At 38.4% G+C, this 27,504-nt stretch overlaps 1 protein-coding gene across 2 annotated transcripts in view; it reads right to left on the minus strand.

Moving 5' to 3' along the window:
• The window catches only part of fbxw7 (F-box and WD repeat domain containing 7), a 281,944-nt gene extending 258,131 nt beyond the window's left edge, over positions 1–23,813 (minus strand). For both annotated transcript variants that reach the window (XM_087237222.1, XM_087237221.1), the window contains exon 1: positions 23,371–23,813. The gene's annotated coding sequence lies outside the window, so the exon portion shown is untranslated. The remainder of the gene's footprint in view (positions 1–23,370) is intronic.
• Positions 23,814–27,504: the final 3,691 nt, after the last annotated feature.

Raw genomic sequence — 27,504 nt, forward strand, 5'->3', positions numbered from 1 at the left:
TGCATTGGTGCCATTATAATGTATTAAATATATATATTTTTTTAAATTGCGATTTCTCGATTTCATTCAAAATTAAATCGTCTTAAAACGTAAATTCGAATTAATCGGAAAAAAAACGGGAAAAAAAATAAAAAAAATAAAAAAAATCGCCCAGCCCTACATGGCAGTTCATTCATGTTTGCTGAAAAACATAATGAGCTCCTTTTTTTCCAGCTTCTCTTTTTTTTTTTTCGCGCTTAACTCTCCTGTTTGTCAGTTTCTGACAGGATCGGGGTTCAAAAGCACGTCAAAAATCAAGTGCACGTTATTATCATGAGCACGAGAAGTTTGTTATTTCAGAAGCGAGGCGAGCACAAGCAAGAAAGCGAAACAGCTCACGCTTCAGATTGACTTGTAAAAAAACTAAAGCCTGATTTATACTTCTGCGTCAAGTGACCGGCGTAACCCACGGCGCAGGCAACGCGCGTGGCTGTGCATTTATACTTCTGCGCGCTGTCTCTGCCGGTCTGCATTAACACTTCCGAAACGCTAGTTGGCAGTGAGGTGTAAATGTTCCTCTGTGTCAAGTTTCTTCGCTACTTTTTTGCATTTCCTGAACATTTCCGGGATGTACAAGTGGCTCAAACTCGCTCATTTTGAGGCAGGAACCGGCGGACGTGCAACAACTTTAACTATGAGGTAAACACAAAACAAAACTTTCCATCCGGAGCTCCTTCACGGGACTCCACACTTGTAAACAATCGCTCGCGCGGCATCGCGCCATTCGCGCGCCTCTCGGTCCCGCCCAGACTCGTCAGCGCTACCAAGCCGACCAATCACAGAGCTTATGCTACGCGTCGTTGCGACGTGTAGTTACATTTTTTGAGAGGTGCACGTCAGTGACGGCGATGGCCACGGCGAAGGGCTATGCGTCAGCGCCGTAGCATACGCCGGTGTTTGACGCAGAAGTATAAATCAGGCTTAAGGGGCACAAGGTAAATCTGCTCTTCTTTTTGGCTTTGTGGCTGTTCATCAAGACAACAGCAAGGTTTCTTAGAGCCTGGGTCGACCATGGCTCGTTATTATATGTATATATAATTACGCTGTAATCTCTCGACTGTGTATTTCAAACATTGCGGATCCTTTGTTTTTTATTCTGGCTTGTTGCACAAGCGAATGACGTATCCCTGTTCAACACGCAGTAATGTGTAGTTCATAGACGCATATTTTGGTTCCAAGACATTTGACAAGAACTTTCAAAACCCCCCCCTACCCTGAACATTTTGTATGTCCTTTACACCTGATTCAGATAAACAACTTTTTAACAAAGAGATCCATGAACTGATCCTTCAAATAAGAGAAACTTTCAAAATGTGCAGGGTAGGCCAGAGTACTAGAATCTGATCTAAAAGCCATTGCTCAGCTGCTTCAGGTGTGTCAGACTGGGAACTAAATTGAATAATATATAGCAGGGGTGGGGAATGTTGATCCTGGAAGGCTACTGTTCAGCAGTTTGTCTCCAACTCTCCTAAAAAAGAAAAGGAAAAAAAAAACAGAACCCTGAGGACCTTGATTAGCTTGTTCAGGTGTGTTTGATAAGGGTTGTAGCTGAACTCTGCAAGGACACTGGCCCTCCAGGACCAATGTTCTTCCCCCCTGATTTACACCATGTGAATACAGTACCCAAGGTTATACTGAATCTGAAAAACACAAGGTGAAAAGTATACAGAATGATCCACTACTTCTGGTAAGATTCTAAAGTGAGTAATAAAGTTTGCCCTGCACGCTCGTAGTTTTAATAACTTTTTTTGGTGCGTTAATTTCGATAATATTATTCAGAAGGTCATGATATGCACTAATTAAATAATTGCTTTGTACAATGTTTATTATACATTCTTCAGGTGATGCGTTTCTGCTCAATGCCTTAGTTTGTGACACAGTCCTCTCACTCCACCGTTTTGTCCCAAAATCAAACCACATTGCATCATTAGTTAAACGGCAAACTTATCAAAAAACAATCTCATTTGGGGGACAAATTTCCTCAGTCTCTGGTGCAAACAGACACTAACCTGTGGCTACATGTAACAAATGTTTGATGGGAGATGCAGAGAGACACATGCACTCACATCTCTAGCACCTGAGAGTCTTGATGTACATAGTAAATTATTCAGTCAACAGGGTAGAAGGAAGGCATGAATGTGGGCCAGTGAAAAGCGGACCGTCTGAGGTCTAAAACTGTAAGAGAGAGAAGGAGACAGATGGACAGAGAAGCACCTCTAGGGGTGCAGCTTCTAGAAAAAAAAACTAAATTTTTGTACAATCTGTTTTTTATTCAAGTAAAGATGTGATCCAAAAGAGGAAGTTCTTCCAATGCAGTGAAAGGTTTTTTCACATGAGCTCTGAGAACTGTGCTAAAGGCAAGAGGCTCCTTCAAGAATTCTAAATTATGCAAGATTTGGCACATAAGAGTTTATTACCTAAAAAGCACAACAGGCTTTGGCTCCAAGGAGAGGAACTTTCCTGGGGCCTTCTCAGAATGACAGAAAACAACAAGACTTTGACATGCAGTTAAAGACCTAAAAGAGTTTACTAGGTGAGTATGTTGCAGATGGTAGGCTTGATTGAATCCGAATCGTCCTGTGGTGCCAGTGGATGATGCAGGGAGGCCACTGGCCACGATTCCCCAAGATCCATTCATAAAGCCAGGTGTTACCATGGAAACAGCCCTTCACTGGGGGCCCCCTTCTTCTGAAAGGACTGTCCTGCATCACAGCAGTCAGTGTGTAAAGATTGTGCTGGGCAGGAGAAGGGGGAGGAAGCTATGCCTCGGAGATGCAAAAGACAGTAGTGTTGGCATATCTGAAGTAAAACAGCTCACTCTTAAGGCCCTTTCAAAGGACTCGCATCAAAGGTTCAGCACCTTGTGGAGCATATGCATTCAGTTTTATCTTGAATTTAATTTGCAGACCACTCAAGCTCTGCCAATGATTATTAGATTCCTATGATGTACAAAATAAACAGCACATTTTCTTTTTACAAAAATCCTAGCACATAGGTCTTAAACTGGATTTCTGGAGGGCTGCACATCTGCAGTTTTGCTTCAACCCTGATCGAACACAGCTGATCCAACTAATCAAGGTGTTCATGACTCTTTTGAACACCTCTATTTGTATCAACTGTATTTGATAGGCTTGGAGCAAAACTGTGCAGAGCTGTGGCCCTCCAGGAATTGAGTTTGAGACCTGTCTTTGCACAAGCCATTGTTTTTGAAGATCTGCCAAAGAATCTAATCAAAATCGTAGTATTCGAACTTAAAATGACAGCATGAATGAACACACCACACGTAAACATAGCTAACCAACTAAATAAAGAACTTAATTGAGGCGCTCTAACTGAAGTCTACTCATTTACACTGGTGAACACACATTGTGCATTACCTTATACATGTAGTCATCTGGTCGAGCGCCCAATTTTATGTTACTACCTACTTGTTAAAGTTGCAACATAAGAGTTCAAACAACAAAACAATCTGGATGCAAATTATTTATTATAAACAGAACTAATAGAACTAAATAAAGCAAAACAAACAAATGTCTAGGGACAAATAAGGAAGCAAATGAAGATATAAATCACAACTAACTTTAACTAAATGCAAAACAAAACCATAAAGTTACAAATTAAAAGAAATGGTCTTAACACTGAGGACGTTCAAGTAGCCACATCGTCCTTCAGAAGCTAGCACAACAATCTTATTTTTATGCATTAAATCAATTGGAGAGCAAGCTGGTATGCAATCAGGATCTGCCACATCCAAACTGGAATCTAGGGGTAGTCACAGGGAGCTTTGTTATATTAAGAACTCTTAATTTAAATGTTTGACAAAGAACCTTAAAATGCTTCCTATGTGCAGTCCATGGATTTTAAACATTTAATTCCAGTAATTTCTATACTATATTATACATCGCAATCACAAATGGCTGTCCTGCTTTCAGATCAGAAACATGTCATAGGTGAAAACACACACAAGTCTAAAGACCTGTTTGAAAAAAAACGGCATATTTTAACTACTTATGCACTTTTGAGGGCACCTAGCATTTCCTATCTGCAGCACTTTTCTTATGGAGGTCAAAGCGGCAGCTCACCAGGGGCCTGATGCAAGTCATGTGAAAGGGCAATTAAGATGAAGACAGACTTTTTCCTGAAATGGACGAGTGGTTCCCACGTGAAGACCTGATTATTCTTTTGTCATCCACATATGATGTGAAACTGATAAAGCTAACATTTGTTGATCATAGTTCATGTAAAGTATTGTGAAAGCACTTGGTCTCTCATGGAATACAGGGCCAAACGAAGCAACAGGATATTTCCCCCCCCTGTGCTGATGTTCAGGGCAGTCGGTGGGGGGCAGGGCAGCTGTTGGGTCCCAGGGTGAAACCACAAAGACATAGAGCACACAAAGAGCTCAAGACAATGCAGAGGACTACCCTTTCACAACCTCTCACGGGCACTATTGGGAGCCAAAGCAAAAGACCCTGGTGGAGGTAATCCTTTTATATCATTTTAAGAGAGTGAGTGGATACAGCAGCATGTAGACAGACAGAGAAAGAGCTTTTTTGTATGGCTCAAACACTTTCCAGGACACAATCCAAAGTATTCACAAATCAAAATATACACAAACAGACATTACCCAGAAACAAGAGTCAAGCTCCCTTAATTCAGTAATGCAGCATCAGATCCACTGAAAAACATCAAATCAATTTAGATGTATCTACAGTATCTTCAATAATGCAATGATACAATTTAGTATTCTACAGACCATGTAAAGGGGCAATTCAACCAAAAACTTTGATAAGTTCTTCAGGCAGAACAAACTTTTGAAGAATTTATGGCTCGTTTCAAAATGATACAGTACGGTACAGGTCACCTTTATTAGGCTTGCGTTTCCACTGGCAAAAGGGCACCAATAGTTCCTTTTTGGTGGGCATGGTGTACAACAAAGTTTTAGTGTACGTCATTCTTGCTCGAAGAAATGTCAAAGTAAAAGCTGTTATTCAAGCTAGTTGTTTACATATCGTATCAAAAGCTCTTCTCACAAAACAGATGCTTTATACACTATTATTTATACATTTATACACTATTATATGATTATGCGAGAGCACGGTTTGGTCTTCCTCAGAGATCTACTACGCATGCCTCATTCACGCTAGCAGTGACTTTGTAGCTACCGGTCTGTGTAGGTTTACAGCACCGACAATACAACCAGTCTCTGAGCGAGCTGAAAGAGGATCACGAGAGCTTTAGTGGTGCTCCAATTGGCTGACGCTCAAGAAAGTCGCTCATCATTTGATTGGATTCTCAACTTTGTCACGTCGCTTGACATGCCCACCTGGGGCCTCATGTACGAAGACTTGCGTGGAAATCTTACTAAAACATTGCGTACGCACAAAGCTGTAAATGTGCATACGCAGAAAAAAATTCAGGTGTATGAAACACTGCGTACGCCACATCTCACGCATAACGTGAAACTGAGCGCAACATGCACGAGCACAAAACCCCTCCCTGCCTCCTCCCCCGTATGAATATGCTAATGGCAAAACCCAACGAAAAAGCAATGGCAAAATCAAGCAAAAAGAGAAACTTTGAACAGAATGTGAAATGGAGGTGCTGCTTTCGGAGGTAGACCGGAGAAAAGCGGTGTTATTTGCAAGTTTGTTCTCCGGAATTAACAACAAAAGAAAAAAATATAGTGGGAGAGTTTAGCTGATGCGGTTAAAACAGTTGGGTGTCTGAACATCGCACTGAGTGAATTAAAGAAGAAATAGTGTAGTTTATAAATGTAAATTGTTGCAGTACCCGTAACAGTCTCAGTGGCGCAGCTTGTAAGACGTCTGATGAATTCTTTCTTCTTTTTTCCCCCGCTACATATCAGATTTTGCCAACTATTTATCACGAGAAAGACAGGTAGGAATCATTAATAAGTCTGTGCATCATATTTTATTTTCACATTTATTGAATGGAAATGTTTCTGATTCACGTATGCAAATTCATCTTCAGATAGTGTCTTTATAGCAATGTGCGAGCAGTAGATAGCTCAGATTACATTGGGAAAACAGGCGACCGTTGCAAATTGCGCTTTAATGTTTAGCTGGTCAACTACGTGGTATGGAAACCTTATATACCTGCTAGATGAACCTGTCTCATACAGCTGCCATTGCAAGGCTCAAAGACACTTTGTAGAATGCAATTTAACACAACTGCCTCTAGGAGTCGCCAATGGAAATAAAACACACACGCACAAAAAATGTGTGTACGCCAGCCATAAAGCTGCCGTGAAGCTGAGCACATTCCCACATTCAGTTCATTGTTAGTAAATCCATACGTGAGCGATTCTGAGCGTGAAACCTGGCGTACGCAAAGTTTGTGCGCGTACGCAGCATTGATACATGAGGCCCCTGGTCACCAATGTTGCTCGCGCAGACTTAGGTCACCGGAAGTCGCTCACTCTGTTGAAATGAATGGTCACTTATCGCTGAGAGTTGCTTGTAGTGTGAATAATGCTTGAGCAGGTTTGCTCAACAGTGTTTACGATTTAATTTCAACTAATCGCTCAACCCTACATTCTACTGATCAATCAATTCATATGACAAATCTCTCGCTTGGGCATGTAGGCCTAAATTTGTGTTTTAACTGTCAACATTGGATGTGTAAATTGAAAATTTCCCACTTCCAACCTCTAACAGTTTTAAATGATGCCTGTGATCCAAACAACAAATAACCATCTCTAGTTGAAAATATGAAACAATGTAATGCTGATTTAACAAATTTCAAATAGCATATTTGAATTCCAGTAACATCATTAAATACCCTACCAAGTTACATTTATGACCTCTTCAACGATGCAAAAGCATTTGACAAGTGTGTCCAGTCTTGGAGATCAACACTCCAGCAGAGTTTACATTAAGACAAAGATGCAAGTTGCAATCACTTTAAATTAAAACCATTTATATTTACAAGATGGAAAACTCTGAACAATACACAGACAGTTTGTTCTGTTATACAAGTAATATAAAGAATGAGCATAAGAATGTTACAAATGAAAACAGAGAACAAACACTTCCAGGCAGGTGTAACACTTCCTGGCAGGTTCCCAACTTGTAGAGGGTACGTCTACAAGTCAACCAAGCCAAAAAATAAAATAAATAATAATAATAATTGAAAAGTTTATCAGACAGTTGACAGATCCTGTCAAAAATCCTTTTTTCATAAATCCACAAACAACTGAAAGTATATTTTGAAATCTTGCATTCAGTATGTGCAAGCCTACAGACAGAAGACAACCAATTTACTAAACATGCTTTTTGTAGTTGACCAAGTTGTGAAGAAGAAAGTGGTAGAGTTTTCAAAACACAGCACTGTAATACCCGTTTCATGCTGTCGAAGTGGATAAACAGCCAAAGAGCATAAAGTTAGTTCAAAATAAGTTGTGTAAATGTCCAGTGAGAAAGTCTGAAGTAAACTCTGCAGGGATACATTGAAATCAGAAAGTAAATGTGTTATTCAATCAGCTGCCTAGCAGGATGCTTCAGCAGGTAGGACTCCACCATATGTTGGATGTGGTGGTCCATGTAATGCTCTCCCAGCTGCCTATGATCTCTTAAACCCCTTCATGCAAATCAGAGCCAAAGGCTGGATGGCAGAACTCTGAATTATTGACACTGCTCTTGCTCATAGTGTCCAGAAGCTCTGCATGTGCAATCTCTGAGGGACAGAGTGAGGCTTTTACAATGAAATCAGGACATATAGAAGGAAGGAGTAAAGAGGGGTAGAAATGATCTACACTTTAAAAGTGCAGCCTATAATTTGAGATGCTAAAAACGCTTTTTCATATCCAAAATAAACATGCTGTGATAGTTAGGCAAGTCCTCTACTGTGATGGTACTATGATGATACTAAATTTCCAAAATGTAATTAAAATCATGTGATAAAAATGTGAGAGCCTTAATGCACAAACCAGTGAACTGATCGCATAATAGAATATGAAATATTCTTTTGGTTATTCTAAAATCCCTCAGCCAAAGTCCATCAAAGTGGTTTGACATTACTACCTCTCAAAACAGTCCTGAGCATGTGTGCTCCCAAAAAGCGATCTCACGCCTCTTAAAGCCAGTTATGACTGCGTTCATTGCATGGCACAAGTCATTTATTTTAATAGGAAAAAAGGCCCACAGAGGCTTTTGACAGCAGCACATTCCAGTTTTTATTTCCTTTTTGAAATTTGGCACCAGTTTATTTATAGGAAGTGACCATTTTGATCTCTTTGACTTACTGAAATGAAACTGATTTATTCGTAAATATGATAAAGATTTTGCATAAATCTAATTTGCATATTCGAATGGAAACATAGCAAGTGTGTAATGAACAGTGCATTTATGAGCTTAGGGTGTACTCACACTAGGTTATCCAAACCATGCCCAGGTGCATTTCAGGGTTAATTTGACAAGCGCGAGTGCTCCGTGACATATACGCAGGGAAATTGATCATAGCTTCTGCATTTTTAAGCAGCTGGAGCATTTAAAACACTCGTGCTCGCCTCCCTTAACCATATTAAGCTACGGCGACACGGTGCATATGAAATAAATGACGTCAGTACATAATAACTGGTTATGATTTTTACTCAACCGACACCGAATCGTTGTGAACCGAAGAAACAATTTATTGACACCCTTACTAAAATAATACAAAAAGATTTAACTAAAGCAATGTCCACTGTGCTGAGCGAGAGTGCTTCTCTTCCTATTAAACTGAACAGTCGCCATGAAGTAAGCATGCTCCGAAGGCAAAATGCAGCACAAGAGCAGATCGTCAGGGGAGAGGGGAGGGGGCACAAACGTGCTTTTGCACCAGTGTCTAGTGAGAGTACGCCCTTATATGAAATTCTGATTTAACTGGTATTTTACCAGTTTATAATTTAAAAACAGGCATACAGTGGTCCCTTATAATCCATGGGAGTTAAGTTTAAAAAAAAAAAAATCCGCAATAGGTGAAATCCGAAGTAGCCAGCTAACTATACACTTTTCTCAGACAGGCATGAACATTTTTACACGTTTATTTTGTTTAAACACTGTCAAAGTTCAAACCTGCATAGAAAAGTATGTCCAGTATAACCAAAGATCAAAACCATTTGATCTTCATTTATTTATTCCATAATGAAACCCTACATCCATGCGATGGTTAGCATCTTCCTCTGCCTTTTGAGTGCTACCACAGGTAACTCTGACAGTGCAGAACGTTTCAAAGCACTGTTACAAGCTAAAGCTAGAGGAGCACTTTTCCAACTCTGATCCTCGGCGCATGTGGCAGGGCATTCAGGCCATCAGCAACTACAAACCCAGCCAGTCCACATCCACAGCCACAAATGTCTCCTTCCTGAACGAGCTAAATGACTTTTATGCCCGCTTTGAAAGAGACAATAAAGAACGCTACACCAGGATCACTTCCTCAACCGACCACTCACCCATCACACTCACTTCCTCAGAAGTCTACACCACACTCAGTTGGATCAATGTGTGTATGGCTGCTGGACCAGACGGTGTTCCTGAGCGCGTCCTTAAAGCATGTGCAGAACAGCTCGCTGGGGTATTCACAGACATTTTCCACCTGACGCTTAACCTAGCAGCTGTGCCAACATGCATTAAAACCACCCCTATTGTGCCAGTGCCCTAACACTCCAGCCCCACATGCCTGAATGACTACCGCCCTGTAGCACTCACACCCATCATCATGAAGTGCTTCGAGCAGTTGGTCCTGGCACATCTGAAAGATTCTCTGCCATCCACACTGGACCCACATCAGTTAGCCTACTGTAGTAACAGGAGCACAGAAGATGCAGTCTCCATAGCACTGCAGTCTGTACTCACACACCTGGACAATAAAAACACTTATGCAAAAATGCTGTTTGTTTACTTCAGCTCAGCATTCAACACTGTCATACCCTGAAAATTAATGATCAAACTTAAAGACCTGGATAGACACGTTTATTTGCAACTGGGTTATAGACTTTCTGACTAACAGACCTCAGAATGCTAGATCAGGCCACATCTGCTCCACCACCACAACTCAACACTGGTGTACTACAGGGCTGTGTGCTGAGCCCCTTCCTCTACTCCCTTTTTAACCATCGACTGTAGGCCTGTGAACAGATCAAACACCATCAAATTTGCAGATGACACCACAGTGATTGGTCTAATCAGCAATATTGATGAGACTGCCTACAGGGAGGAGATACAGCATCTAGCCACTAGGTGCACCAACAATAATCTGCTCCTTAACACCAACAAGACCAAGGAGCTCATTGTGGACTTCAGAAAGGGACAAACAGGCTCACATGACCCTATCCACATTAATGGGATGGCCGTTTAGCCTGTCTCATCCTTCAAGTTCCTGGGGACACACATCTCAAAGGACATTTCCTGGACCACCAACACCTCCGGCCTGATCAAGGCGGCTCACCAGCGCCTATTTTTCTTAAGGCAACTTAAGAAGAACCAGCTTTAATCAGCTGTCTTGGAGAACTTCTACCGCTGCACAATAGAATGCATCCTGACCAACTGAGTCTCAGTCTGGTATGGAAGCTGCTCTGTTGCAGATCGTAAGGCACTGCAGCTGGTGGTGAAAACTGCACATCCAGCGCATCACAGGGACCACACTGCCAGCCATAGAGGACATCCAGAAGAAACGCTGTCTGCGTAGAGCACACAGTATTCTTAGGGACACCTCTCACCCTGCTCACAGTGTTTTCACTCCTGCCTTCCAGCAAGCGCTTCAGGCTCCCCCGGACAAAAACCAGCAGACTGAAAACAGCTTTTTCCCCAGAGCGGTTTCTCTTTTGAACTCTGCCCCTCACTGACTCTTTTGCTCTTTTAAGAAGGGATTGCTACAGAAGACTAGTTGAAGATGAAAAGACTAATTCCATTTCCTACAAAGACTTCAACAGTTATGCTTTGCAACACGGGCTTTGGGAGAGTGGATAAACAGCACAAGTCATCTTCTAGGTTCGAACAAGGGATCAGTCAAGTGGTTTTATTCACATGAATGGCCTGGTGTGACGCACCTGCATATACAGGAAAAAGAAAGAGAAAAAAGGAAGAAATAACCAGTGAAAGTGAAGAATAACACCCTCCACCCATTTATCTACAGGCTGTGTGTTAAAAACAACTTCACCCAGCAGATAAGTAATAGTGTCGATGCTCAAGAGAACTTTGGGCAAAGCAACAGGTGGAATAAGAGAGCTAATCGTTATTGTGAATATAACAGCATGGCAAGGAGCCCAAGTTCAGTTCCCGGAACAAATGGAGTGTCATTTTTAAAGAGAGAAGAGGGCAACTGCAGAGATTTGCAGACACTGTAAATGACTGAGTAGGCATAAATTTCTTGGTTTGAAAAGACCTAATGGGAAAAAAAGTTAAGAGAGCTTAATACAACAGCAAAGCAAATAAACACTCCATAATTCATCAGAAGTGGGACAGGGAGGCTGTGTGTTCACAGCGTGATTCACAAAACAACACAGGAATTCACCACCCATACAGCAAGGGCATACACCCAAGACTTTAAAAAGAGATACAAAGCTAAAATAATCTCTCCAAATGTCACCGAGACATCTGTGGAGAAATTAAGCCTTGGTATGCAGTGTTTTGGTTTCATTTTTGGCTAGAATTCCTGTCAAGTAATAGGAGAAAAAAAGTAAAATAATCTGTAACCAGTCCATCATACTTTGCTAACAATAATATTTTACCTTGCGAACTGGGATCTATTCTTACACACAAGTTAATAAAAAAATAATAATTTAAAAAAACACTAAATGGCAACACTAGGATGTACAGTTATACTTAAGTGTTTAAAAATTAATACATTAAACAAAGTCCAATATTTAACTGAATAATTTTGAAGTTAACCCTTATTTTTGTCATTTGACCAAGTGTCCAGATATTATCCAGTCCAATAACAACTAGGGTTGGGCGATGTTGATCAGTTTGGCATCTTACAATGCAAGCGGCGGTGAATTATCCATTTATGAATAATTCATGAACAACAAATAATTTGTAGGCTATCATTCCAACCACCTGACGCGCATGGTCTTTAAACCATGAAGTTAGACATAATTTAAAAAAAGCTACCACCTTTCAAACATTTTTTCAAAAAACTTTGAAAACAGTATACTGACACTGTAACCCGTAACCTGATAGATTCAAAAGACTTAAGTCGTTAGATAGAGAAAAGATTGATAAAACATCACATTTAACAACTTTAATAAGATGCGATCAGCAGTATATCCTTGATAAACTGTCTGATGTGCACTGCTTTCTGGGGTTTTGTGCTCAAAGCACCAGCTAACTGCTGGAGCTCCAATGCGCAGTTTGTGTGTGTGGTCACATAATGTGCATTCTCTGTTAGCCACACTTTGCAGCCACAACTGATCTCTGGTTAAGTAGTAAGATGGACCCATTAATGAACCTTCAGGACCGTGCACACTGAGACGTTTTTTGCTCGCTTTTTCCGTCGACGTTTAAGACCTCGTGACTAAATAAAAAGCGTCAATGTGATCGTGCACACCACCGCACAAAACAGCAGGTGTAAAAGCGTCATTTAAAAAAAAAAAAAAAAAAAGCCTCATGCTCATTTTTTTTTGTTTTGAAGTGACACGTCAAAACCTTCTCCACCAATCAGGTTGGCACTTTTGTTCACATGCACGGAGCTACTGAAGTTACAGTAAACCACTTGGAGGCGCTCAAGTGCAAAACCATCTATGCGAGTGCACACTGAAGAAGATGCCCAGAGGCGATATGAACATGGAGCTGCTCATTGCTTTTGTGAACAATAATCAAACCGCTAGAGCTGCTAATTAAACCATCCACAACAACAAGCATGTCAACTTTCTGTTTTTTTTTCTATGTTACAAGCGGGTGTCAGAAGCTTAGTTGTGTAGTGCCATTTAACGTCAATGAGTGATTTCGTATACTCTTTTGCTTGACGCCAGTGAACATCGCTTTGGTTTGAACCTGGAAAAACGTCTTGAAAAACGCTGATGATAAACGCAAATGAAAAGCGTCCCAATGTGTACGAGCCTTTACTTTCCACTAAATTGACGGTGACTGGAAGCTGCGCCGGAGATGCCTTGATACCATATTTTCCATTACATTAATTATTATTTACATTAAAATATTTGCTTACAAAGATGTAAGAAGAGCACGGTCTAGAATATTACTTGTAGGATATACAGGAGTTATTTTATTTAGAAGAGAGCCTGCTTATTTTTGACTTTTAATATAATGTTTTTAAAAATTAAAAGTTTTTTTATTTTCCCTTTTCGATAGGAAAAAAAGTAAGTGTTCATTTTAGGCAATGTGTTTTTTAATTTTAGTTGTTCATAAAAAGTACTGCGTTTCGTTCAATTATTTTTTAATTCAAGTAATGCACCCTTAATTTAAAAAAATAAAAAAATTAAAATCACATGTGATATGTTAGCATATTTACTGTACAAAACTTGTCAGTGAGCTATAAAATGAGAAATAAAAATATAAAAATCCCAATTCATTAATCATAATTGAGGTAAAATGTTCAATTAATAAAGATTTCGATTTTAGGCCAAATCGCCCAGCCATAGCATCTACTAAAGATGATGTCTAAAAACTGTTTTTGTATGAGCCAAATATTATAAATATTTAACCCACTTCTCAACTAAATGTCTGTTATTTTCCACACTAAAGGGAAGTTTCTAATATATACACACACTCTTGGGCATCAAGCATGTCTAAGTCTGATCAGGGACTAATTAACAGAATGTTGTAGGATGCTATGGAAAACAAGCTCTTCTAACCTTGGGCATGAATGTTTGAGGATTTATTTTAATCAAACCCAGCAAGATATTTGACTGGGAGAGCAACCAAACACAGAGATTTCTGTATTATATTCCCTCCTGAAAGATGCACCCCCCTCTGTACTTATGTCTGATTGCTGTGAGAGCACATGAAACAGCACAGCAGCCACACTCCATGGCAACTCACACCTCCGTTAAAGCAGAAGAGATGACAGTCATGTGACCGTGGCCTTTTATATTCCCTCTGCATACCAACTGAACACACACAACCATATCAAGAATTCACAAGGTAGTGTGATGTAAACCCTAAAGGGATTGCTCACCCCAAAATTTTGTTGCTTGACCCAACATGTCAATCCCAACCTTAAACTTTTGTGTGATATATACACACATTATATATATATATATGTATGTGTGAATTTTGTGTTACGCTACACCCCTATAATATATAGAGATATCGCAAGATTCAATATAATATTGAATTGTTCAGTACAACATCCATGGTTCAAAACATATGGAAATGGCTGCTTTTTGGTTTGTAATAATTTTAAATTGTATTTTGTTTAAGGAAACAGATTGCTACAAACCATTTGAGTTTAACTAATCTATACGAGTACTGTGAATATTTTTTTTTCCAGTTGTGTGTCAAGTAATAAGGTGTATGTACATGTACTGAAACAAGGCTTACCAAGAGTAAATGTCCCATCAGTAAGCACTAAAGTTATGGATGCTTACAAGTGAAAATCAAATGAAAAATCAAATAAATCTGAGAAGTGCCTTATATGAACAGGTGAATGAAAGTTACGACGTGCAAATTAATACTTGCTTCATAATGGTAAAACTCAATTATGACCAGTACTGGACAATAACGCTCTACTAGTAATGAGTTACTGTAACAGCATTACTTTTGACTAACTAATACTGTAACACATTACATTTTAAATATATTTAGTCTGTTACAGTTACAATATGATGCGTTTGTCCATTATTTGGTAAATTAATTAATCTTGGCTGAAGTCTAGCCTACATCTTCCCGTTTACAGCAGCAATGCATTGCGAGATTGATGTATGCCAACCAACCACTGTAAAGAAGACATTTCGTGTACGAGGCTCCAGACTAGACAAAAGCAAAGCAAAAGCAGAGAAACCAGGTGCACACGAGAGAGACCGAATACGTACAAGGTAAGCCAGTTGTGCATGCGCGACCAAAAGACTATTAACATTACTATTATTAACTACTAAAATTTATGGTTTCCTATAATAGCAGTTTTTTTGTGCTGAGTCCCACTATTTTCCATGCAGCAGTGAAGCGACGTTATAAGGGTATTATTGGGAACATTAAAAATGTTTTTTGGAAAAGTAACTCAAATTATTTAAAAGAAATGCATTACTTTGATGCAAATAATCGAAAGTAATTGAGTTACTTTTTGAATAAGTAACTACTGACATATAGCACCAACGTGCTCACGGCCACCCGAGTTCGATTCCTGCCTCGAGGTTAGGGTTGTAACGGTATGAATTTTTCACGGTATGATAATCGTCTAAAACAATACCACGGTTTGACGGTTTCGCGGTATACGGTATGTTACAAATTTTACAAAATAATAGAACAGTAAAGCAAATTTGACTTTTTCCAAATAATATATTTTTAGTTACTATAAACAACACCACTTACAATGAACAAATAAAAATAAGAAAATAACAAATAATGTGTCAAAGTCCAAATAAAGTCCAAATAAACATGGTGCAAATCCTCAGTAAAAAATAGATATAAATATTTACTATACTATAAATAGTTACATAACGAAACTAGATTCAATATGGAACATCCTTAGGTTTTATGTGCCAGCATGGATATGGTTGTCTATCGATATGGATTTGGATATGGTTGTCTGCAATGCAGACAAACAGCTGCATCTTCATTTGCGTCTTTTGAAAACAGCAAGAGCAGCAGTTCGTCTTTGCTGTGTCACTGTTTTGTCATGTTTCTGTGCTGCTGTGCATGCAAAAGTACTTAGTATGAGAATTATTTCATGCAAAACTTTTTTTGCGTTTTATTTAGCCGCGCATAAATGTATGCCTATCTCTCATTCAGTGTTGTTCAAAAAGCTTGGTCCACAAACAAAAGCGAAACCTATGCTTATTGGTTGTGATATAGCGAGTTTGAACCAATCTGGGCATGGAGGAGGGACAATGCATCAATAGCCGCGTTTCCACTATCGCGCCTAAAGCGAGCGAGCCAGGGCGAGCCAAGGCCAGTGGGGTTTCCACTGTCACTTCCGGGGCCTGATCGGGCCAAAGCGGGGCTTTCTTGGGGCCAGCGGCCGGCCTTTTTCGGCCCGCCGAATACCTTGGGCCAAGGAGGGCCAGCTGGGGCTTCGGGGCGGAGTGAAAGGAGAGGCGGGCAGTTTTCTGATCGCACATGAGTACATGTGCCAAACAAATATAGAAATAAGGGAAAGAAAACATCTAGCCTTATAGTCTGGGGTCTTTTTGCGTATAATCACCCTTATGTTTCGCTTTTAAATGTAAGGCTGCTGCATAAAATAATAAAGTAGTTTTAATTTATAGTGACGTTCTTTGCTGCGTCCTCATTTATGTTTCAATACGCATAATAATCTTTACACCATATTAAAAACACAGCAGACAGTAAAGGTTTTCGAGAGTTTTTGTCAAGTTTAAAAGGTGTGTTTGTGCGCGTTTAGATGCCTGTATGTGTGTGTGAGACCGGGCTAAAGCGCTCCTTCACAGCTCCGTTATGCCGCGAGCGGCTTTTTTCTTTATTTATTTTGGAGATAATACACAATAAAAATAAAACAGAAGGACATAAAACTTAACAAAATACGTGCCCACTTTCGTAGACTTTAAACAATATAGTGTCATATCTAGATAAAATAGCCTAAGCTATAATGAAATATAATTTAAAGAATTACAAATATCGGATAAATATAAAATCACATTAAATAAACAAACCAATATAAAATAAACAAAAGCTAGCTATATGTAGGTAGCCTATATACAACACATAAATCGAACCGTTTTAAAGCCACACATATAGCCTATAACTTTCATTTTACAAAGACTGTCTGAAAAAAAAAGATTTTCGATATTTTATAAAAACAATTAACACCGGAGAAGGTTTGAAATATTATTTATAAAGTATTTGAATACGATGATATTAATCAAATCGCGCAAACAGAGCATTATTTGGGTGAGTGAAAGCAGAATCTCCTATACCTTTTTTTCTGTCACCCAGTCCTGCGCAGCGCTCGCTGCTTTAAACGCATATGGGGGAAAGTCCAAACACAAAATGGGTTCTATATAGGCCTACTCAAACAACTGTTTATGTTTTTATATGACGTGGTTAAATTTATAAATGAAACTTTAAATGAAGAGCTTTAGTGAATAGCTGCCGAGCGCAAAAATATGGCTATATTTTATAAGGCTACTCGCTCTTATGCTGAAACACTTAACACGACTTCTATCAAAACGAGGATGTTATAAAATACATGCAATATCGAGTTATAAAGGAGAATTTCTGTGAATTTATATTATGGATGTGTGCGCTCTCTGTGATGGGTCCCTGCGTTCGGCGAGAGCAGTCGATGAACAATGCCAGTTGGTAGGCGAGTAAACAAATGTAATGAATGGAAATACACAGGTCTGTGTGTATAGACATTTCATGTACTGCTGTACAGTAACGTGTCATTTGTTTGTTTCGGTTGTCTTCATTTTAATGGTTTCGTTTCGTGATGATTATATGGTGTGCTTTATCTGAAGTGGGCGGGTTGTGTGACGTTTGATTCGGGGACATTCTGTGGGCGGTGTTTGCGTGACGCGCTGTGAGCTATTAGCCCGTCAGTGGAAACGCGACATGATTTCGGCCTCATTTCTTAACCTCCCGGGCTATTGGCCCGGCCCGGCCCGATTAAAGCCCTGGCTCGCACTGGCCCGATAGTGGAAATGCGGCTAATGTATCATGTCTGATTTGTCCGGAGACACAGTGACGAGCGTTTCTTTGTCAAATCAGCGTTGTCAAATGTTGATGACGTAACCGCACTGATTCCGGAGCCTCTGAAAGTCCGCGAATGTTATTTGATACAGCACTGGAAAGCTGAGATTCTCTTCTTTATGCCAATCTTTGAATTGTATGAATCGGATCAGCGGATCAAAAGTTATTAAACATTTAAGAGCAATACTTATTTTTAGCCGCGGGCGGCTGTCTCGGTCTTTAAGGGTTAAAACCGTTGATATGCAATTGTTCATGGTATGATAATCGTGCACGTTCAAATCGTGGTAAACCGTCATACCGGTATATTGTTACAACCCTACTCGAGGTCCTTTGCCGATCCTTCTCCTGTCTGAATTATCTACTGTCCTGTCATAATAAAAGGTGAAAAAACCCTTACAAAAAAACAAAAACAAAAAGAAAACCTCTGATTAGGACTGATTAGGACACAACACTGATTAGGACTAATAATCAATCAATCTGTCTAATTTCAGCAATCAATCAATTTTAACAATAAAAACATTCAGGAAACTATGTTGTCTTCTTCGGTGCTGCTTCACTGGCGTTGCTCGCTGCATAAGTTGGGAATTTTTTAAACTTTTCAAATCACCAATGAAAGTGTTGGCCAATCAGATCGCTACATGCAACTTCTGGAACTCAGTTACTGATTGCGGACTTGTTTTATTAGCTGACGCTGCTATGACGATTGCATCAGCCCCAATCTCAGACATGCCCTCAGTCAAACATTGATGCTGAAGCATGAATTAGGCATAAATTATGACAAGTATGTTTTTAGGGTAAATATTTTTTTCATGAGAAGACCAAACCAGTGTTGCAAAGATCCAATACATCAAGCAGAACTGTACACACATTTTCACATTAAAGTAAAATTTTATAATAGCAAAACCGTTATGGACATTATTGCTGACTAAATTAAAATGTAATTTTTTAACTTGATTTTCATTGGAATCATGAATACATTTTAGGTTAATAGTCAACAAGCAATGCAAATTACATTAGTTTTATCTTTTTTCTTTTATATTAATTTTACTGACAAAAATATCCATGTTTTTATTGTAATTACCTTGTGCAACTTACATTTGTGTGATTTAACAAAATATTAAACAATAACCGAATTAATATGTTGAGCTAAGTTGATAATTGTATCTTTTAATAATGTTATAATGTGCAAGTAATATGGTGTCTTACAGTTAGAAGCATTAGCTGAGGTATTTTGCATTTTATCCATCAGAAAAAAAAAAAGAAATAAATCTTGAATCAAATTTATTAAAGTGTTCAATAAACCTCAGTTTTTATTAAGTAAAGTTAAAAAAAAGAAACTGTAAAAAATTACTGGTTCTTTAATATTATGTTAACAGAACTGTGTAATATAGTAAAGAAATCAGTACCAGTGTACTTGAAAATGTAGTCATTTTACATTGCAACTACTATAAGAAAATCACGGAAGCCCACATCACTACAACACGTACAACAATATTGTAAATTATTATACATTGTATTCACCTTATTCTCAGCTGTCGAGTGGGCGCTGCCATTTGAATCTTTTTGTCTCGCGACTTCCGGTCACATTCACTTTCATTCATTTTTTGACGTTAACAACTGCTCGTTACGCTGCTTGATGTTGCAATTTAATATTTTCTTATTATATTATGCTACTTGGTCTGTGTAGTCATGCAAAAATTTGTTTGTTGAGCAAGTAGTTTGGCCATTTCCTGCCGTTTATTATTCCTAGTCATTTCTCCCATAGGCGACTGAATCGGAAGTTCTAAGACAATCGCGAAAACAGGCGCACTTCCGCATTTTAGAATAAGGTCAATAATAATTAGGTGTGAACCTACACTAGTCTCACGGTTCGGTTCAGTTATGATTATCATGCCATCAATTCGGTTCAATTCGAAAGCACGGTGCATTAACGGTGCTTTCCATACACAGTTTTATATTTTCTTCACAGCAGCAGTTCTTGTATTAAAATATATTAATATTTATATACTATTTGTAATACAATTTTGTCATTTAATACAAACAGTCAGATATATAAACTGTACCTTTGAACAACACGAGCATTTAGCAAATAACACAAACAAATATAAATATCCAGCTCGCTTTCTGATCCTTGTCTAGTTCTCTTACACCCCTTTGATTGGTCACACCCTCAACAAAAATGGTTGCAATTGGCTCTTGCGTGCTGCGCTCTTCAGATGAGTGACACTGATAGGCGGCAGCAGCGAGCACAGCTGATTCATGATAGATGTGGTGGAGAAAACTCTGCAGGCACGCGCTCATGATTCTGTATCCAGAAGTAACGCTGTAAAACAGCCGAGAGGAGAAGAAAAGCCACGCCAGCAGTTCAAATGGGCCAGTGTGTGTGTGTGTGTGTGTGTGTGTGTGTGTGTGTGTGTGTGTGTGTGTGAGAGAGAGAGAGAAATGGAGTACTTTCATTATCTCAATCGCAGTGAAATAGGGGCTTTTGCTGTATTTTTCAGTGAAAGACTGATCCAGCAAACACACACCGTGAAATTGTGCACAGTTTATGAGTTAAGTAGTTAGAGCATTGTAAATACTTGCGCTCGCCTCCCTCGCAACAGAGCGCATATGAGGTACATGACGTCAGTAATAACCGGTTATGATTATTACAGAACCGATACTGAATTGTCCGCGTCTGCATTGCGGTGCACCAAAGAAACGATTAATTTTGACACACCTAATAATAATATATACAGGTAAAATATTGCAGAATTTTATGCAAAATAAGACAACAGCAGGTCACTTACTAAAAAAAGAAAGAAAAGTTCCTTTGGTGTGGATATCAGTATAGCAGACTATATCTGCTTACTGTTATTGTGAAAATAGGCCTCAAATCGGACCTTACAAAGTAGTGCACTAATAATTGTAGCTATGATGAAAAAAAAAATTAACTTCTGCTCCAATTCAAAGAAAATAAGCAACTAAAGCCCTTTTCTATTTTGGACCTTATAAGTTTTATTCTTGTAGCAAGCATCTGCCTTCAGCTGAAATCCATGCCATGTAAACTAAATAGCTCATTCATCAGAACACTTGGCCCTTTGCATTATTTACTGATTCCAAAATTCATAGAACTCCAAGCAGATCTTTCAGTTGAGCAAGAAAATTCGTCATATTCCACCACAGGAGAAGAAAACGATTGAAACTTGAGAAAACTTGCTGCTAGTGAACACCCGGAGGAGTCCAAAGAAGCCCAGAGAACACAAAGGGAGTTTGAAGTGAAAGGCTGCCGACTGCTGCAACCCTTTTAACCAAGACTATCTTTAATCAAAACCACACAGCAGACCTGCTTGTATTTTAGCCGAGTGCCACTAACAAGTGGCTGACCTGAAAAAAATATTCTCTTCAAAGAGCCACTCATTAGATGACCCGCTTCCTTTCTCTCATCTCCCAGCCCAGTCATGCCTTGTGTATGCGCTCTTTGTGTTTTGTCAAAACATTAAGGCCATTCAGCAAATCTCAAAGATCCATATGGGAGATGTGAAGGACTAGAAACTCATACGCTTTCATAGTATGAAGGCCACAGTGTGAAAGAGAACAAAATATTAGCTGGGAAAGCACCCATGCGAGAGGGATGCCAGATTGCTATAGGTAACTCTGGGCTCTTGGAGGTGGAAATGGATGTGGTGAAAAGGGTGTGAGAGGATGAAAGACCTCACACACTTTCCTTCATGTTTCCTGCTCTCTTTTTCCTCCTTCCACTCCAATTTAACACAGTCAGACAGTAACCCACAAAATTCAGACAAACTTTAAAATCCCTTTTTTTTACTCATCAGTAGAGACTGTGGACATTTCACCTGATGTTTAACTTCATGACAGGTGAAATAACTACTGAAAACTAAAGACTAGACTTTTTTTTTACTCGCAAACTGACCTCTGCCTGTTCTCTAGAGAAACTTCTCCCCCTCCTTCTTCCAAGTAACTTTATTTGACAACAGATATTACATAAACACATGGAGCAATCGATGGCAATACAAACCCTGTGAAACGAGTTACATAATATTACAGATGATGCTGAAATTTTCAAGAGCAAACCCCCGAAATTAACGAGAAGAGCTATTCTTGCATATTTTTAAATGAAAATACTATAGGGTTGTTCAATGCTTATGAAACTTAAGTTGTTATCTTTCGGTGCTCAAGAAGTTATACCCATGTGTTCATAGTAGAAGTTGTTTTCATGCATTTAGCATCCTGAGGTTTTACAGATCATTAAGAAGTTCTCAGTACTGTTACGAAGCTGAAATGTGATAAATTAACTCAATCAATAGTTTCAGAGAAAAAAACGCACCTGTATCACAAATAACAAACTTGTATCGACTTCAAGTCGGTGCTAACATGTGCTTATCTCGCGCCGTGCACGCGCTGCACATAAATCTATACAAATTACGAATTTCATACTCACAACGTCCCACACCGGTTAACATTTCTTTAAAATGACTATTACAAAGGAGAAACTGTTTACGGATATTGGCGGGTACTTCACGTGGATTTAAACCCCTTATGGGAGGCAACGGTGGCAAAAGGCTGAACGTCGATTGTTAGCCGGCTAAGCTAATATGCTAGGCTAACCGCTATCAGATGTTTCAAGTGCCCTTGATGACACGGTCACAAAATAGAACACTTTTTCATATAAATGGCAGTGTAGTGGACAAACGTATAAACGTATTCGTAAGACACTGTGTTTCGATTGTCCAGTTGCGGGTGTGCTAATAGTGTTAGCCTAAGCTAAACATCCTCTTGCTAACCGGCTAAATAACAGAAGAACAATCTATAACAAACGGAATAATAATATTAAGGATGCATTGATGATTATTAGTTGTCTAAAACGTAAACGGACCATAAATTGTAGATAGACACCGTATAAATGATGTTGTAAAGTCGTGGAATGCATAGCTGTTATAAGGCAACGGAATTAAGCCTTTTCGTGTGCTGTGAAGTTGTATTTCCAAACAATGTTTTATTTTTACGTAGTGCAAATACATTAAATTTAGGTCAAGTCCGTACACAAACTAATGAAATCAATTAGACATGGAAAATAAATAAATACTGTGGCTGTATTACACATTCTGTAACGTTATTGGGTTTGTTTGCTGCAGCTACAAAAGTCTAGCAAAAACTGTTTTAAAGTGTCCCATTTCGGAAATGGGTTAAGGTTAAAATAATTAAGTAACTTAACATTACAACAGTTTCACGCGAGTCATTTCCTCGGTGTTATTTCGCGGTGTAATTTTAAATGCCAGGCAACCTGCTACACTAACGTCACACACCATTGCATTGAAAATGGGAATTAAAATACTATATAAACCTGAAAAGGCCATGCATTCCGTTCTATATGCCCAATACCTCCACGAGGTAGTGTAGTGAAGCTGATCACATGGCCCTTTACTTTAAATATCAGCCTTGCATGGTCAAGTTTGCCTGCCTGCAAAACACTGAGTTTAACCAAGAGACAAACGCAAGTATTTACCCTGGAAACTGGTGGAAAGGCGAAGGGGGAAAGCTCCTATGTGCAAACGAACGGTTAGTTTCCTCAGATATCCAATCCAGAATTCGGTTAGGATAAACCGGTCTCCCCTCTTCTCCTCTCCGGCTTGCCCGAACGCAAGATGAAACGATCCTCTGAAAACGAGCTGAAGTTTTACAAGCACAAACCAAACATTTTCATCCGCCGAAATAAAGTCTGAGCGTCATTCGCACCCTTCGGAGCCCTGCATCAGGGAGAGCTGAAATTTCTTCGTTATCTTCTGCAAAAACTCAGATCCCCCATAGAATAATATGTGACCGATCTGAGAACGCAAGGGATGCGGCACGCGACTCCGATGCTGCTCCGTTAAAGCGCGATCGCCTTTATCCAACCGATTCCTGTACGACTCCCTGTCCACGGATGATAGCGTCACGGTGTCGTCCAATAACGTCACCCTTGCTCGCGTCGCTTAAATAAGACGCATTTACGTCGCCCATGCATGCGAGTTTCATTTTAAATGGCTTGGATTTATTTTAACTTGAATGTTTTTTGTATATTACATTTGTATCTTTGTATATTATTTTGTGTTGAGCCTTCCATATATGACACACAAGTTGTAAAGTTGAATCCCATTTTGTTGTATTTGGATTTTGTATTTACAATAAAAAAATAAAAATAATTCATTTTAAATGGCTTGTTTTTAATTATTAGTTAATTAAATGATTTATTTATTTATCAGTATTTTTTTATTATTAAGTTTGTCTCGTTTGTCATTGCAGGGGAGGCAAAATGAAAAATTTAATTAAATATTAAGTGTAACACATTAAGTAATAATAAAAAGAAAATATAAAAGGTAACATTCACGTCTAATAAATAACATATATTGTGTTGCATTATAAATCATTCAAATTATTAACATGTTTTACTGTATTTTTTTCTCATATTTGTTTATTATTCGCATGTTTAATGAATCGGTGATTATGTATCTATTTATGTATGTTTACGCACTTTAGTCAAAGCCTTACTTAAAACAATAATGCCTAATCAGTCAAACTATGTACACCTTTTTGATTGTGTACTTGTCCATCATGTGTCTACATGTGTGTAATGTGTGTTTTTCTTAACATATTTATTATTTTTCACATTTTTTTGCCTTTATTACTGTCAACATTGCCAATAGTATATTGTTTTGTTCTTTGTAGTATGTTATGTGTTGTATTTTGTACGGTCTGTATTGTGTTTGTACACATGCTGCTGATGATGTGACAATAAAAGGGATTTGATTTGATTTGATATTTACCAAAAGGTCACATCATACATATAAATTAATTAATTAATTAATCTTTTGACGGTTTATTTAATTTACCAAAAAAGCAAATAACAGCCTATTTGCATAAACAAACAAAAAACAAACAAATATTTAATGTTTATTCATTACATTATTCATTAAAATGTTTATTCATTCATTTTCTTTTCGGCTTAGTCCCTTTATTCCTCAGGGGCTGCCACAGCTGAACCAACTTACGCAACTTATCCAGCATATGTTTTACGCAGCGGATGCCTTTCCAGCTGCAAGCCAGTACCGGGAGACATCCATACAAACTCATTCACTGCAGACAATTTAGCTTACCCAATTCACCTGTACCACATGTCTTTGGGCTTGTGGGGGAAACCAGAGCACCCGGAGAAAACCCACACCAAAAAATGCAAACTCCACACAGAAATGCCAACTGACCCAGCCGAGGCTCCAACCAGCAACCTTTTTGCTGTGAGGCAACAGCGCTACCAACTGTGCCACCACAATGCCCTTTATTCATTTAGTTTTTATTTAAAGAACAACAGAATACAACCTTTTACTGTGGAAAAAATACAAATGCCTGGGGAGGTAAGTATGAATAAAGTATAAACACACAATCATGCAAATGAATGAAATACATTATAACATTTATATATTTTTAAGGGTCTGGGACTTTCTTGTTGAAACAGTCTCTGATACTGGTAATATGTAAGCAGATTTCAGTCAACAAGACTATAAAATTAGATTTCCTATTAGTGAATTTACATTTGTGAATGTAAAATTGGGTTAGCAGAATTTAATTAAATAAAAACAGTCGTTCTCCTGGTTAGGATAGTCAGTAAAACCCAAAATTTTCCTATAACAATGATAAATGTTTTCGACAATGAACATTATTATTAATACATTTTCGAGCCTCACTATAATATGGAGTCTGTGCAATAGCAAAATAAATGTAAAGCAGTCTCCTGCTATTCGTGGCAAAAATGACCATATATCAATACAATTTTTACATTTATGTAAATAAAGTTTTGCTGAATAAAATCTGTGAATGAGTTTATAGGATATTTATTTCGTTTTATTTCTCACATGATATTTCTGTGGTTAACAGTCATACTTTTCTCTTCTTTTAAATTGTGTTCTGTCATGTAGACTTAGTAGTAGTGCCAACCAAAGCTCAAAGGGATTTACTCTTTGTTATTATTTGTTGTTTTTGTCATTGTACAGAATATATACACTTACTGTATATAGGGCTTAGTGGTGTCACTGTCGCCTCACAGCAAGAAGGTCGATGGTTCAAGTCCCAACTGGATCAGTTGATGTTTCTGTGTGGAGTTTGTATGTTCTCACTGTGTTGGTGTGGGTTTCCTTCTGGTGCTCTAATTTCCCCCACTGTCCAAAGACATGCGGTATAGGTGACTTGATGAACTAAATTGGTTATATGGTGTATGTGTGTGTAATGGTTGTTTCCCGGTGTTGGGTTGCGACTGGAAGGGCATCTGCTATGTAAAACATATGCTGGATAAGTTGGTGGTTCATTCCGCTGTGGTGACCCCTGATGAATAAAGGGACTAAGCTGAAGGAAAATAAATTCATTAATTTTTGAGCCTCACTATAATATAGCAGAGTATGTGCAATAGCAAAATAAATGTAAAGCAGTCTCCTCGTATTCATGGCAAAAAAGACCATTTATATCAATACCATTTTTTTACATTTTGAAAATAGTGTTTTGCTGAATAAAATCTGTGGATAAGTTTAAAGGATAATTCTTTCATTTTATTTCTTATATGATTTTTCTGTGGTAACAGTCACACTTTTCTGTTGTAAATCAATTTACCTTTAATGTTTACATCCATGTAGACCCTTTTCACATTTCTGGGTTTTTCAGTAGAGTAAGGCGTCATAGTTAGGAAAACTTAGAGCGCAGTGAATGAGAGAATACAACAAATCATTTTTTATTATCCCATTTGCTGAAATATTAAAAGAAAAATGTCACAATGGTGTTATCAAGACTGTCAGAAAAAGGGGGAAATTAGTGTGAGACTGATGAGAATAACATCTTGCATAAGCGGTAATTTGTTTTTTGTAATTTGACGCAAATATGATACAATCATTTTATAAATGCATATAAATGTTTTTTTAAATCAAACAATAAAAAATGTTCAAGGATTTAAGAATATGATGACCCTTAAACGAGTCACAACTGTCTTGTTAAAAGAGTCTATTAATAATAATATTCATTTTGTTTTTGTTCTTGTTGTTGTTGTTGTTCTTCTTCTTTTAAATTGTGTTCTGTCATTTCAGCGCATCATTATTGATTTAACTGTATTTGTCCAGAATGTACGTATATTTCTGAAAAGCATGTAGACACAGCAGTAGTGCCAACCAAAGCTTAAATGGATTTTAGCCGAAAAAATCCTCCAGCATTGTATTTCAGTTTCATTCTTTACTTGTAATATTATAATTTTTTATTTTATTTTTTAATATTTCTTTCTTTTTTTTTGTCAGGAACATTTTTTATTATTTAAATTCTTATGATGATGATGATGATGACAAGTGTCAATTGTGTTGTAATCATTTACTCTTTTAAAAGTTTTTATTATTTGTTTTTTTGTGTCATATAATGTATGCAGCGACACAATAGTTAGCACTGTCGCCTTACGGCAAGAAGGTCACTGGTTTGAGTCCCAGCTGGCATTTTTGTGGGGAGTTTGCATGTTCTCCCATGTTGGTGTGGGTTTCCTCCGGGTGCTTCGGTTTCCCACACAGTCCAAATGCGTGCTATAGGTGAATTGAATAAACTAAACTGTCTGCAGTGTATACTGTATGTTTCCCAGTGCTGT

This window comes from Danio rerio, chromosome 1, assembly GCF_052040795.2.
Source record: "Danio rerio strain M-AB ecotype USA chromosome 1, GRCz13ab, whole genome shotgun sequence".
Taxonomy (NCBI): Eukaryota; Metazoa; Chordata; class Actinopteri; order Cypriniformes; family Danionidae; genus Danio; species Danio rerio.